Genomic DNA, 14899 nt, shown 5'->3' with positions numbered 1-14899 from the left:
TACTCCCACAACCATGCCCACTTTACCTTCACCCGCCTAGACACCCTCGTTTAAGCCCCTCTCTCCCCTTCCCGCACCCTTCCCACCCCCAACCTCATGGGGCGCCAACAGTATCATCTCCTCTACCTCAACATTCGCTCCCTCCCTGCCAACAAATACCTCTTCATGCATATCCTCTCCCAGCACCAGGTTGACTCCTTCATCCTTAATGAAACCTTCCTCCAACCTCACCATGTTGTCCGCATCTCCCCTTATCTCCTTCACCGCACTGACAATCCCCTTCCCCTAGCCCGAGGTGGGGTCGCTATAGGCCACCTCAGGCATCTCCCTGTCCGGCCACAACCCCTCCTCAATGACCCGACTGAACACTTTCTCCTCAGCCTATTTTTTCCCTCCCTCACTGTCACCTGTGCCACTATCTATATCTGCCCCACAGCTCCTCTCCCCTTTGACTTCATTTCACATGTTCACCGTACCTTCTCCACCTATGTGATCGCCACAGCCATTACCCTGCCACCCTTCAGCGGTGGCATCAGTTCTTGCCACCCTCCATGGTGACCTTTTCCTCTCCCACAGCACAACCGTCCTGAAAGTAACTCCACCCCCGATGTTATCCTCGCTTCCCCCAACCTCCTTGGTTGCATTGCCGTTGATGTCCTCGATCCCGTCGGTAGTGACCATCTCCCTGTCCTTCTCACCATCTCCTCTACCCGTCCCGCCGCTGCAGCCACCCGCCCAGCTGCCCCTCCAAAGTCTGTCCATGACTACCACTGTGCCAATTGGGATGCCGACTGGGAATCCATTGCCTTCCAGGTCGAAAGCCATCCCCTCCCTTTTCACCACCCTGATGACATCACCCATGCCTCTTCCTTCCTTCAGAAGACCATCACTGGTGCTATCGAGGCTCATGTCCCTACCAAACTCATCCACCCTCACCGCCCTACACTTCCTCCACAGGCCGTCCTTCTTCTGCACTCGTGACCGAGATACTCTCACGCGCCACCAGCAATTACAGCGACATATCCAGAACCCCCTTACAGCAAAGAAACGCCAGGACTGGCGCCAGACATGCACACACCTCAACTCCTCCCTCCCTATCAACTCTTCCAAGTACTGGTCAGCCTTCCGCCGCCTTACTGGTAGCCATCCCACCCCACATTACCCCATCCTCCATGACGATCGACCCTTTCCTGACAACCTCAGTAAGGTTAACCATTTTGCTTCCCACCTATCTGAGGTCTTCTCCATTCCTGACGATCCCAATTTTGATTACTCCCTCTTCCCCACCATCCTTGACCGCACTGACACCACTGTCCCCCCACTCGCCCCCAGCTTCCAGTACTTGGATCGGTTACCCCCCTCAGACATCAACACTCCCATCACCACGCAAGACATCACACTCGTCCTCCGCTCCAAACGCAACACCGCCCCTGGTCATGATGGCGTCACCTACCGTCACCTCAAGGAATCCCCTCCATCCTTCCTGTCTGTCCTTGCTACCCTGTACAATGTCCTCCTCTCCACTATATTTTACCCTGACCTATGGAAGACTTCCCGTTTCCTGCTGTTCCCTAAACCTAACAAACCCCCCTCTGCTACCTCTTCCTATCGTCCAATCTGCCTCACCTCCGTGATCAGTAAGGTCTTTGAGGCCATCCTCTCTCGCCGTATTCACCGCCACCTTAACCAGCACCGCCTCCTTCCTCTTACCCAATGTAGCTTCCAGCCTTCCTTCTCTGCCGACAACCAGCTCCTTAACCTTACCAATCATCTTTCCCTCCAACTTAACTTCCATCGCTCCGCTATCTTTGTTTCCCTTGATCTCCAGAACGCCTATGACTGTGTCTGGCATCCCGGGCTAATCTTCAAACTCCTGACCTATGCTCTCCCCATCAACTTCGTCCGTCTCGTTGCTTCCTTCCTCTCCCATCGTCCCTCCTATGTGACTATCCACAATTCCAATTCCTGTACTTTCTACCCCTTCGCCAGCGTGCCCCAAGGTTCTGTCCTTTCCCCTCTCCTCTGTCTCCTGTACACTGCTGATATGCCCAAACCTCCCCCTCCTGTTCATCTTCTCCAGTTCGCTGATGACACCGCCTTCCTAGCCCTTTATCCTACCCTTCAACAGTCCCAATGTACCCTCCAAACCCACCTTGACCAATTCACCGCTCGGTGCAACCAGTGGTTCCTCTGTGTTAATCCCTCCAAGACCCAGGCGATCATCATAGGCCACACCACCCACTCCTTCCGCCTCCATGATTTCTACCTCACCATTTATGGCCGTCCTACCCACCTCACTCCTACCCTCAAATACCTTGGCCTCACACTCGACCGGTACCTCACCTGGACTCCCCATCTCCTTACCATCCAAAACAAAGCTCACAACCGCCTCCACCTCCTGAAACTCCTGTCCGGCCGGACATGGGGTCTGCATCCTTCCACCATCCTTCACACCTACAAATCCTTGATCCGCCCCATCCTTTGTTATGCCAGCGTCGCTTGGATTTCCACTTCCTCCCCAGTTCTATAAAGCCCTCCAAATCCTCGAACGCCATGCACTCCGCCTCGCCTTCCGCATCCGCCTTCTGTCCCCCATGTGCATCCTCTATGACCTCATCCCCTTCACCCACATTCTCCTTTTCCTTGAACACATCTGCCCACTGTATATCGTTCGCTGCCTTGATTCCCCTCACCCCCTGGTGTTTCCATTCCTCTCCACCCCCAACCAGTTGCTGCACCTTTACCGTTGTGTCCCTCCCTCTCTCCATCTCCACACCCTCCATCTCCTCTCCCAACACAACTTCCACCGTCTACCCCTCCCGGATGATGAGCTTCGCCCTGACATCTACCCTTCCTCCCAACTCTAACCCCCTCTTCCTGCCCCCTCCTCAGGGCTCCCTCTCCTCCCCCTCCCTCCTTCTAAGCGGCTTTCCCCTCCTACACCCCCTCCATCTCTTGTGTCTCTGCGCTCCCTCCTGCCCTGTCTTCCCTTTTCCTCTCCCACCCCACGTATCTCCTGCCTCTTCGTGAATCCACGGTAGCCCCTCCTCTCTTCATCCCGCCGCTTCCCCAGTTGCCCCATGCTCTCCCCTCCTTTTCCATCCTCTCTGACCTTACCCTCGGTAGGTCCCACTTGGTAGTTTTATTGTTCGTCGTGTGTGCTCCAAGTGGGTTTTAAGTGTGTTGTTTCGGAGTGTTTTTAATACTGTGGCCAACTTTTAACCTGTGCATGCGCATTCAGTGTCTTCTCGGTGTTTTAAGAATCGCCAACTGTGTTTTTTCACTTTCTGGTGACTTTTTTAACTGTCCCCCATGAACGTCTACATGTCAGTGTATTTTTACCTCCATTTTGTCCCCTTACTCTGTTTTATGTTCCCCTTTTTTATCTCCTTATGTATGTATCATTTTATTCTTGTTTTAGTTGTTGTGTCACTAGGCTGAAGAGCGGCGGATTGTGCCGCTGACAGCCCTCCCCTGACCATATGGGGCAGGGGAATGAAATCACGATAAAGAATAAAAAAGCTAGTCCAGCCAGTCGGTTACTCGCTCTGGATTTCGTTTCTATCTCGGCGGTAGTGGGTTCTGGTCGTTGCTCGTTGTTGACATTTGCCTGGCTCTGGTTCCGAGTGGATTTACGTTTGGTGTTTTGTGTTGTGGTTTCCACAAGCCTCCGTTGTTTATCTCTTCCTTGTTGTGTCGCTCATAGTCGATCGTGGTCGGTTGTTGTCAGTTGTCGTTGGTCTGTCGTCCGACTCGTCCTGTGTTTACCCGGTGGTGCGTGCTCCACCACCGGTGGCTTCCCCGCCTGGCGACTCCGATCTGCAGCCCAAGGCGTTCCCGCTGTTGGTTGTGGCTACTACAAAAAGACACAACGGGTGATAAACCCACGTCTCCACTGTGTTCCACACCGAAAATATCCCAAGTCCGAGTTCTTTCCGAAAACTTCCATCTTCCGTTTGCGCCCACACGTGAAACTCGGGTAATGTCAAAACTTCTGGAACCACAAAAACTATCACCAAAGTGTCGCGTCGAACAACACAGGTCCGGCTTCGGCAAAGCGCGTAGAACTCTGTATGGGAGTTTTGTGTCGACTCCACTTAAATATCATCTATCTAAAATTCCCCAAGCTAAGTCACGTAACTGTTTTCCATTGATCACCACTCCTTCGCATAACTTTTTACATAGAAGAGCAATCTTAATTCTGTTTGCACCATTATATGCGCACTCAAATTCTCATCAAAAACGTGTGTTAGATAAATCCTTAGCTGCAATAGTTTGCCCATAATTAATGTTTTAACGTTTTGAAATTAACTTTGCAGAGTGCGTAAGCAGTTTTTGTCCATTTGTGCCATTAAATAACGTTACAGTTCTTTATAAGCCATCACTTTCCATACGGATTTGAAGCGCTCTCTCTGATTCGCCAATCAGAATTTATGTGTATACAAAGGTTATATACATATGTGCAAAACTATGCAAAAAGTATTAACAAACAAAGGCAACATATCATAATAATTACAGATATCACAAGCTAATGATGTTGAAATGTGTATAACGACAACCGCTAACATACACTGCCTTGCTGTTCGTGTATCTGTCTTGCATTATTTGTTTCAATTAATTATTAGCAACAAATTAGTATAAGGGTTGTTTTACCAGTGAAATATTAATGCTGCAAATTATACAAGTATGTCAGTCGTTGCGTTTTGACGAGACCTTTAAAATGAGAACACGCTCTACTCTTTACCAGCGTTGGTTCAAAGTTTATAAATTATTCAGTAAATTGCACATTTTGCAGATTTGTTTATTTAATATCTTATGATACAAAACTGGTATAAATCGTATCAGCGTCTCAGCTCATTAACCTCAATTCCTCTTTCATTTGCCGTATCGTCCTTTGTCGTACTAATTTGCGTTTGCGTGTAATCCACGGAAACTTGGATAAAGCATTGCCTTAAAGCCATGCGCCTTAACGGGGGTAAGGCAGTGTGACGTCACGCTACCACCTGCCGTTTGAAACTGACAGGTTCATGTGCAGTGGTCTTCCGCTGTCCTCCAGGTCGCCGCCGTCTTGCATCCCGACCGAACCCGCTGCCTCGTTGAGCCGACCTAACCGGTTGCTGTAGACACGCCCTTTAAGGGCTAGTCGCGATCCAACTTCTCTCTCCAAATGACAACAAATGACTGTCGTCTCACAGACCTGAAAATATATCTGAGAACTAGACCATTGCTGAGCGCAAATCTGAATCAGCACAGGCGCCTCATCCATTGGGAATGGAGACCATCATTTAAACTTGTTGGACATGCGCCAAGGATGATCGTGGTGGTCATTGCCCCAAGGGAGTGATCGAATCTCGCATGGATATAGCAGGCAGATCAGGAACAGAAGATAGTGTCAGTTCGGTATGATTGCTGTGGAATTTCTTTCAAGACATGGTGTTTGTACTTTAGGTGGTTACTAGGGTGCGATATGAAACTGAGTGTAAAACCTGACTAAACTCGGCACGCATGCAACACTCACTGCCTTAGCTAAAATAGCATACTTGAAATTTACACGTTATTTTAAACATCAGTTTTACAGGTTAGATGGAAGCTGAATTAGCTTTTGGAGCTTGTTTGCTAGAACTGATCGACGTTCTCTTATTTGGAACCAAAGGGAGAATCTCAGACAATTCTGGGCCCTCCGCCCTGCCCTCAACCTTAAAATTCAGGCGTCCACTATACACAAGAAGCAGCTACTAGGGTAGCCGAAAACGTGTAGCATACACTCGTGATTTTCTTTATGAGTGCAAAGCACTCCCACACATCCAAAAAAAAATATGTACTAATTCCGATGAATGCAGATATGGCGTGAAAATTACTGAACTACGTCGAAAAAAACCTAAATTAGTTACAGACAACGGCTCGCACACTTTATTTAACATGCAAGCGTCACTACTGATACTCGGATTTAGGTTATGACATGTTCGATATGCCTGCCATCATTGGCGATTATGTGGCGCAGAGGAATAGCGAAATTCTGCATAGCCCACTAAAGTACCGGAATATCGCTACTGTCCACGTCCACCTGAAGCCGTTTTCAGTTCGACAATGGTTTTGGAGTTATTGCTGTACACCTTGACTTTAATACAGCCTCACAAATAGGGATCTATGTGTTCAGATCCTGAGAATATGGCTGCCAATCGAAGTCCATGCCAGTGACCTCTGGGTACCCCGGAGCCAGAATGCGGTCCCGAAAGTGCTCTTCCAGGACGTCAGCAACTTTCCTGCTACGATGTGGTCGAGCTCTGTCTTGCATGAACCACATCTTGTCGAAATTAGGGCCACTTTTGATAATGGGGATGAAATCACCTTCCAAAAGCTTCACGTACCGTTCGGTAGTCACCGTACCATTGAGGAATATCGCACCGACTATTCCTTGACTGGACAATGCACACCACACAGTCACCCATCGACGGTGAAGAGACTTCTCGATCGCGAAATGCGGATTCATAGTCCCCCAAATACACCAATTTTGCTTACTGACGAACCCATTCAAATGTTTCTAGTCATCAACAATTCGATGTCGATGCTGACGAGCCCATGCGAGGCGTAAAGCTTTGTGTCGTGTAGTCATCAAAGGTACACAAGTGGGCCTTCAGCTCCGAAAGCCGATGTCGGTGATGTGTCGTTGAATGGTTCGCACGGTGACACTTGTTGATAACCCAGCACTGGAATCTGCAGCAATATGCTGAACGGTTGCTCTTCTGTCACGCTGAACGATTCTCTACAGTCCTTGGTGGACCAGTTCTTGCAGGATCTTTTTCCGACCGCGGCCATGTCGGAGATCTGAAGTTTTACCGGATTCCTGATGCACACGCTACACTCGTGAAATGGCCATACGGGAAAATCCGCACTTCATCGCTACCTCACAGATGCTGTGTCCCACTGCTCGTGCGCTGGCTATATCACCACGTTCAAACTGTCTTAAATCTTGATAACCTGCCATCGTAGCAGCAGTAACCGATATAACAACTGCGCCAGACACTTGTTGTCTTATATAGGCGTTACCGACTGATGCGCCGTATTCTCCCTGTTTACATGTCTCTGTATTTGAATACGCATTCCTATACCCGTTTCTTCGGCCCTTCAGTGTAATTCCCATCATGCTCCGAGGCCAACAGAGATTTTAAATGTCGTAACGCAGATCGCTCAGAAGTTATGACCAATTTATTTCATACAGTTCAATAATTGTCACCCTGTATCAGCCCTATTAATTGCACTGGTCTGAGTCCATCATGGCGTATCAGAGGAAGGAGATATTAATTTGGGATTAGTAAACTGTAGCGATGTCCGTGGAACGCTCGAGTCTCCTTTATAGTGCTTATGATAATCACATAAGCGATATTAACAACGCTTTCAATTACGATTAGGGTGTACAGAGATTGAACATATTATGGAAACACTGTCAAAAATGCGTTCTTGAATAAGAATGCCGATACTGGCCAAGCCTGCATATTACGCTCATGTATTTGACCTCAAGCGGAACTTACGCAGTTTCTCAAAGCGTTGCAGTTGTCAGTCGTTATAAGAAAAATGTTCTGTGGAGTTGTCAGTCAAAAATGTCGAAGATACCAGACTTCGAACGTGGGCAAACTGTTTGTGGTCTCATAGTGGTTGTTTTCATAACCAAGGTAGCTGAAGTGTCTGTTGTCCCAACAGGCACTATATCAAGGATTTATACCGCAGAGAGAGAAAGCAGAAAAACGTCATCCGCTAATTCACAACCCGCATTAGTGTTTTGCGTTAAGTGATCGGAAAGGGCGGTCATCGAAGTGGATTGTGACGGAAAATAAGAGGATGACAGCTGCAGAAGTCACAGCAGAACTGAATGTCGCACTCGCGAACACTGTCACCACCAAAACAACACATAGGGAGTTCCATTAGTAGGGAATTGCAAGGCGAGCTGGGATTCCGAACCACTTATCTGTGATACAAATGCCGTTAACATAAAAAGATGTTGCCGAACAAGTGAGACACCTTGCTGTGTCAACGTAAAAAACGCGCCCAAGGAAACTACAGCAAGTGGAGCTACTGTACGGAAACACACGTCTGCGCACTGCTTATTTCAGCAAAGAATCTATCCAGGATCTTTGCTTGCAATCAGTCCCTACTACACTTATTCTTCTGTTCTAGGGCTCTCTCAAGTTCACGTACCTCGCTCCTTCTCAAATAATCATCAAGAAAATTTCATTATGCAAGAAAATGCTCTTTACATTTGTACATTTGTACTGACTACATTTTTATTTCCTAACCTTTAGCTTTCTACAGCATAGAAGGAAGTGTGTGAGCTTCATTGGACTTTTCGAGTTAACGTGGGGCAATATACTGACGAAGATTAATATCGCTATTATGTTTTTCTGTTATATTCCACAAACCAACAAGAATCACTACAAATATATGCGCTATTGTAATACATCAGCTATTAGCAATATATTACGCATATTTGACCCTGATGTGGTCAGTCCCTGCGTGACGTCCTCTATCCTACCCAAGAAGCATTTCAGGATTACCACGAAAATATATAAACCTGGCAATGAAAACAGACTCAAAAGGAAACTCAGTTAACAAATCATTCAGTGCCATACATAATCAGTCGAATAGTGTGCTCACATAAAGGTAAAAAGTAAGTTCCAATAAGCAGAAAAATGTACGTTTCAACATAGATGCAATATTACAATTTCTTAAATTTTTCCGCTTTAGAACTAGACGGTACCAAACCAAAATTGTGATACGACTCAACAGAAGTAATTAAGATTTGCTTACTAATTTCAGACCTGGAAGGTAGCTTGGTAAGAGAAGACGTAAAAAGCAGACAAATTGCCAAGTTCTCCAGAAAGATTGGAACCTAGACATAATGCATTTTCCCCTCAACAAAATCGCAGTGTTACCACTTTGCTAACGAACAGGAACTGTCGTAATTATTGATCAAGAACGCAAATAATTCATAGTGTAAAATATGGGATTAATTATAGCTTCTGTGTGGAACGACCTTCCTGGAATCAAATAATACAGCTGATAACCAAATGTTACACCGTAAGCGAGAATCATTCAGATTATTTACTGTAAATAACAAAAAAATTTCAAATGAATTTAGCACAATAATTCTGAATCACTCCAAGAAGTCACGTAGTTATCGAATGTATTCCACTATGCTGCCATTTGTCGACTATACTGATGACAGGAAGAATAGATTAGCTAAATCGATGTATTTCTTGAACTGGCTAGTAGCACTTGCGGGGTTCGCATTTCAATTTTGGAGCAGTACCAACGGCCACCCCATCGTCTGGGAAACAAAATACCCAAAACACAGCCTGCTGAGTTTAATTTGCATTTTTGTAACTAAGATTTGGTTCTTAAGCGTCTTTACAGTACCCAGCCGTACTAACGGCTACCCCAACATCATAAATAAAGACCGGGAGAAATTAATTGGATAACCCTCTTCCTCAATAGCTGTCGTAACTATTTTTGATTATTATTTTTTATGCATGCTGAAAATTAAACTTCCCATTCATCAAAAGTCATTTGCTCTTTTCTCATCACCAGACGCTGTTCACATTATGAGTGGACGAGATTCTCTTTAATACTATACACTTAAAATCACTTATCCTTAAGAATGATTTCGTTGATACCAACTTTAACACGTAATAGCACAAATGAAATGTCAACACACCACTGATTACATAATGCGAACATCCAGTAAGAAATTGCATAAACTGCGAATCGCATTTTCTTTCATATCTGAAAATCGAACTGTTCAAGGAAATCTTGTGCAGTGCCAAAAAAAAACAGGACTCAGAAAGCCGTAAAGGAGATGAAATAAGAGAATGCGTACATGAACCATAGACCTTGCCGTTGGTGGGGAGGCTTGCGTGCCTCAGCGATACAGATAGCCGTACCGTAGGTGCAACCACAACGGAGGGGTATCTGTTGAGAGGCCAGACAAACGTATGGTTCCTGAAGAGGGGCAGAAGCCTTTTCAGTAGTTGCAGGGGCAACAGTCTGGATGATTGACTGATCTGGCCTTGTAACACTAACCACAACGGCCTTGCTGTGCTGGTACTGCGAATCGCTGAAAGCAAGGGGAAACTACGGCCGTAATTTTTTCCGAGGGCATGCAGCTTTACTGTATGGATAAATGATGATGGCGTCCTCTTGGCTAAAATATTCCGGAGGTAAAATAGTACCCCATTCTGATCTCCGGGTGGGGACTACTCAGGAGGACGTCGTTATCAGGAGAAAGGAAACTGGCGTTCTACGGATCGGAGCGTGGAAGGTCAGATCCCTTAATCGGGCAGGTAGGTTAAAAAATTGAAAAAGGGAAATGGATAGGTTAAAGTTGGACATAGTGGGAATTAGTGAAGTTCGGTGGCAGGAGGAACAAGACTTTTGGTCAGGTGAATACAGGGTTATAAATACAAAATCAAATAGGGGTAATGTAGGAGTAGGTTTAATAATGAATAAAGCAATAGGAATGCGGGTAAGCTACTACAAACAGCACAGCGAACGCAATGTTGTGGCCAAGGTAGACACGAAGCCCACGCCTACGACAGTAGTACAAGTATATGTGCCTACTAGCTCTGCAGATGACGAAGAAATTAAAGAAATATGTGATGAGATAAAAGAAATTATTCAGATAGTGAAGGGGGACGAACATTTAATAGTCATGGGTGACTGGAATTCGATAGTAGGAAAAAGAAGAGAAGGAAACGTAGTAGGTGAATATGGATTGGGGTTAAGAAATGAAAGAAGAAACCGCCCGGTGGAATTTTGCTCAGAGCACAACTTAATCATAGCTAACACTTGGTTCAAGAATCATAAAAGAAGGTTGTATACATGGAAGAAGCCTGGAAATACTGACAGGTTTCAGGTAGATTGTATAATGGTAAGACAGAGATTTAGGAACCAGGTTTTAAATTGTAAGACATTTCCATGGTCAGATGTGGACTCCGACCACAATCTATTGTTTATGAACTGCAGATTAAAACTGAAGAAACTGAAAAAAGGTGGGAATCTAAGGAGATGGGACCTGGATAAACTGACTAAACCAGAGGTTGTACAGAGTTTCAGGGAGAGCATAAGGGAACAATTGACAAGAATGGGGGAAAGAAATACAGTAGAAGAAGAAGGGGTAGCTTTGAGGGATGAAGTAGTGAAGGCAGAAGAGGATCAAGTAGGTAAAAAGACGAGGGCTAGTAGAAATCCTTGAGTGACAGAAGAAATATTGAATTTAATTGATGAAAGGAGAAAATATAAAAATGCAGTATATGAAGCAGGCAAAAAGGAATACAAACGTCTCAAAATGAGATCGACAGGCAGTGCAAAAGGGCTAAGCAGGCATGGCTAGAGGACAAATGTAAGGATGTAGAGGCTTATCTCACGAGGGGTAAGATAGATACTGCCTACAGGAAAATTAAAGAGACCTTTGGAGAAAAGAGAACTACTTGTATGAATATCAAGAGCTCAGATGGAAACCCAGTTCTAAGCAAAGAAGGGAAAGCAGAAAGCTGGAACGAATATATAGAGGGTCTATACAAGGGCTATGTACTTGAGGGCAATGTTATAGAAATGGAAGAGGATGTAGATGAAGATGAAATGGGAGATATTATACTGCGTGAAGAGTTTGATAGAGCACTGAAAGACCTTAGTCGAAACAAGGCCCCGGGAGTAGACAACATTACATTAGAACTACTGACAGCCTTAGGAGAGCCAGTCCTGAGAAAACTCTACCATCTGGTGAGCAAAATGTATGAGACAGGTGAAATACCCTCCGACTTCAAGAAGAATATAATAATTCCAATCCCAAAGGAAGCAGGCGTTGACAGATGTGAAAATTACCGAACTATCAGTTTACTAAGTCACGGCAGCAAAATACTAACGCAAATTCTTTACAGACGAATGGAAAAACTGGTAGAAGTCGACCTCGGAGAAGATCAGTTTGGATTCCGCAGAAATACGGGAACACGTGAGGCAATACTGACCCTACGACTTATTTTAGAAGCTAGATTAAGAAAAGACAAACCTACATTTCTTGCATTTGTAAACTTAGAGAAAGCTTTTGACAAAGTTGACTGGAATACTCTCTTTCAAATTCTGAAGGTGGCAGATGTAAAATACAGGGAGCGAAAGGCTATTTACAATTTCTACAGAAACCAGATGGCAGTTATAAGAGTCGAGGGACATGAAAGGGAAGCAGTGGTTGGGAAGAGAGTGAGACAGGGTTGTAGCCTCTCCCCGATGTTGTTCAATCTGTATATTGAGCAAGCAGTAAAAGAAACAAACGAAGAATGCGGAGTAGGTATTAAAATACATGGAGAAGAAATAAAAACTTTAAGGTTCGCCGATGACATTGTAATTCTTTTAGAGAGAGCAAGGGACTTGGAAGAGCAGTTGAACGGAATGGACAGTGTCTTGAAAGGAGGATATAAGATGAACATCAACGAAAGCAAAATGAGGATAATGGAATGTAGTCGAATTAAGTCGGGTGGTGCTGAGGGAATTAGATTGGGAAATGAGACACTTAAAGTAGTAAAGGAGTTTTGCTATTTGGGGAGCAAAATAACTGATGATGGTCGAAGTAGAGAGGATATAAAATGTATACTGGCAATGGCAAGGAAAGCGTTTCTGAAGAAGAGAAATTTGTTAACATCAAGTATAGATTTAAGAGTCAGGAAGTCGTTTCTGAAAGTATTTGTATGGAGTGTAGCCATCTATGGAAGTGAAACATGGACGATAAATAGTTTGGACAAGAAGAGAATAGAAGCTTTCGAAATGTGGTGCTACAGAAAAATGCTGAAGATTAGATGGATAGATCACATAACTGATGAGGAGGTACTGAATAGAATTGGGGAGAAGAGGAGTTTGTGGCACAACTTGACGTGAAGAAGGGATCGGTTGGTAGGACATGTTCTGAGGCATCAAGGGATGACCAATTTAGTATTGGAGGGCAAAGTGGAGGGTAAAAATCGTAGAGGGAGACCAAGAGATGAATACACTAAGCAGATTCAGAAGGATGTAGGCTGCAGTACGTACTGGGAGATGAAGAAGCTTGCACAGGATAGAGCAGCATGGAGAGCTGCATCAAACCTGTCTCCGGACTGCAGACCACAACAACAAGACATTGGAAGTGTCATAATGCTAGATGAAGTGGGAGAAGATATAGCTGAGGATTAACTTATTTCTTATTTTTATCCACTGTGTTCAATAAACTAATTAAAACGCTATAATTTAGGCGTCATTCCATTACAATTGAACTGCCAGTTACCATGGTAAAATTGCGACAGACCCTTTCATAATAAAACGTAGTACCCACAACACTAGTGTCCCTTAAAGGTCATAGAAAGATGGCATATTACCCAGTTATAGCCTAAAAGCTCTCTGTCACGTTACACGACTACCACAAAAGTAGGGGAATCTATTAGTGGGGAATAGGCACATAACTAAGTTAACAAACTATTCATGTAACAATTAAGTCAATAAACTTATTCTTCATACAAAATCAAAAATTATTTCAGCGCAAGCGGGAGAAGCAGCTTTAGCAAGTGTGCAAATCTGCAAGTGTTTAACTTTTATGTCTACAGGTAACTGACTCAAGGCAGTTAGTAAACTTATGATGGAGAATTTTCTAAAGATTTCTTTACTAATTGTCGATCTGGTACAGGTAAAAATGTTACCACCAGTGAGATTTGAACTTACAGATTCTACACTCTTCATTTGAAGGAGGAAATGTTTCTGCTTAACAAGCGAACAAGTATAATAGACACAGCTCTGTCTTGGCCCCAGTGTTGGCTGAGACAGATAATTCGCAACGTAAAAGATAAGAATTGTAGCTTCCTTGACACAAATACATAAATTCGCTGAATCCCTTAAATAAGAAACATTCAGAGTATTTAATCGACAAGAAAATATGAAGTGACTGCAGAAGGATACTTCTCAGCCACTCTAGGAAGTAAGTCGAACATCACAGATTTACCAGATGTATTCTGGGATGTTGTCATGTCTTTAGCTAGTGGCAGGAAAATACGTTTCTACAGCTGAGGTGCTTCTTGAGCATATCCTATTTCTATTTGAACGGCTTGAAGCAGAGTGCCACAGAGTTGACCAAATCAATAGGTCCAAACCTTCAGTAGGTCTTGCAATTACTTCTTCTCTGTCTTAAACATATTGCAAACTGAAAATCTTATTCGTTGGACAAATTTTCAACAGCAGGCACTCGTTGCATCATTACAACTCATAATTAATCTCTGACAGGTAAAGAATTTTGTTACTAGCCACAGGCTACAGTGGCAGTAGAAGGATAATCTCGTTTGTTTTGGTGTTACTACAGTAGTCTGATGACGAGGTATAACCACTGACACGTCGATTACCAAATAATATAGGTACTCAATAGGTGCTGTGACTGGTAGCAATTTTCATCAAATCTTCTCATATTTTTTAAACTGGTGCAGTCGATTAAGAGTCAGTATGGCTTTAAATTGTTAAATGTTAATTTTATCTACGCCTTGGGTCTCATACAGCGACTATTCTTGGTTGGTAAATAAATTATTTATGCTATCAAGTTTTCATTTAAATGGACACAAATTTATTTTTGAACTAAATCCATTTGGTCAGGTTTCTTGCTGTAAGGCTTAACTCTGCTGTTCTGTTTTGGTCTGTATGATGCATAATAGTTACAAAACTTCGTTTCTCATTATTTAAATGCCTAAATAACTTCATAGATCTTGGTAACTTTATCTGAAAATACATAACTAAAATGTGTATAAAAACTTCTTAAAGTATGCTTAGTGGTTTGGTCACACAACTTTAGAGTTAATGCTTGTTTGTTGCTTTTTCGAAGAAATTGTTTGGCACTTCTCAATTATTT

The sequence above is a fragment of the Schistocerca piceifrons genome, chromosome X, assembly GCF_021461385.2.
Source record: "Schistocerca piceifrons isolate TAMUIC-IGC-003096 chromosome X, iqSchPice1.1, whole genome shotgun sequence".
Taxonomy (NCBI): Eukaryota; Metazoa; Arthropoda; class Insecta; order Orthoptera; family Acrididae; genus Schistocerca; species Schistocerca piceifrons.
The sequence above is the reverse complement of the archived record's forward strand: the minus strand, read 5'-3'. Positions refer to the sequence as shown.